Source organism: Antrostomus carolinensis, unplaced genomic scaffold (assembly GCF_000700745.2).
Source record: "Antrostomus carolinensis isolate BGI_N321 unplaced genomic scaffold, ASM70074v2 scaffold9397, whole genome shotgun sequence".
NCBI classification, from domain to species: Eukaryota; Metazoa; Chordata; class Aves; order Caprimulgiformes; family Caprimulgidae; genus Antrostomus; species Antrostomus carolinensis.
Window position 1 is genome coordinate 67,591 of NW_010325394.1, and position 1,516 is coordinate 69,106.

Consider the following 1,516-nt stretch of genomic DNA (forward strand, 5'->3'; position numbering starts at 1 on the left):
GGCTTTTTGATGGCGGAAAACACCCAACCCAGAATAGCTGAAGTGTGACAGGTTAACCTGGTGCTTGTGGTATCAAGCTTTACTTTTTCATCTCAAGTACCACCACACAAATTATATATTATAGTACCAGGAGGCTGCTAGTCACCCCAAACAAGTGAGACCCAGCTTTGGAGGCTTCTGGTACTTCTCAGGCTTTCTCTGCATTTCTGGTTGAGCCGTCTATGCTTTATCTTCTCTCTGGGGCTTCAACTCTTACAGAGTGAAGCCCAGTGTTACTACCAGCAAAAAAACCACAAGGGCACGTTTCCTAGAGCTGGGTTACGGTTTGTTTCCATAACTGGAAGCTCTTGTCTTACACCACTGTTTTAAAAACAAACTTCTGTTCTTGTGTGTGCATGGGGCAACAAGACTCAGTCCCTGCTCTCTGCGCCCGTCCCTGAGCTCAGGCCAGCTGTGTGCAAGAGGAAGGTGCCCGTCCTCTGCTGTCATTCAGGGGCACCTCATACCCAAGGCAGCTGGTGGCCTGTGGCTGGCTCGCTAATGAAGCAGAGCTCAGTTTGGGGGAGTAGCATCCCTGCCCAGCAGATGCCCATTCTCCCTTCCAGACTGGTTCCCTGTGGGGATGTACATGAAGCCACACAACAGGTCATATCTACTAAGCATTGGTCTTAAAGAATTATAACCATTTGACATAAAATGTTTATTTATACAATTTCAAATAAATATTTAAGATACAAATGTAAAAACCAGGGTACTATGAAAGCTTTTTCTTCTTTCTTTTTTTTTTTTTTTTTAAAGAATTATAACCATTTCTATGTGTCTTGGGAAGCCCTGAAAGAGAAACTGTTGAAGCACTGCGTAACACCAGCTGATCATTAACTTTGACTTAACAAAGAACAAAACACTAACAAAGCAGTAGCTAACTCTACCAATGCAGATTAAAATCTAATTAAACAAGCAGATAGTTTAAACCAAAGCCCTTACACTTGACTAAAAAGTAGTTTCCTAGATATATGAGTAGGCAATTATAAAACTGTCCAAAAATGGCTCAACTATGATTTTCCAAGTGCTAAGCAGCATTAGCTGACATCTAATGAGCAACTAACCAGGAAAGAAAGGAGCAATCCTCACCACTATATATATATTTATATTTTTTTTTAAAGGAGATGTTTTTGTCATATTCTGGGTGACAACACAAACAAACAGCCTTGAGAGGGCTGGTACAGTCAAGGTATTTATAGAAAGGCCCGGCGTGCGGTGGGGAAGGGCTGCTGGGGTGGCTCCTGTGCTGGGACAGAGCTCTGGCCCCGCTGTGTGTGAGGATGATGAGCTCCTACCCCAAGCGTGGAGGCAGCAGCAGCAGCAGCAGCATGTTGGGAGCGTGGATAGTGCCAGGAGTGACAGCTCAGCCCTGGGAAGGGACCGAGCTGGTGACATGGCAGTCCAGCGAGGAACCCATCCCAGCTATGCCCGGCACACCAGGCTGGGGCAGCCACGTCGCCGGCTCAGCCTGTCC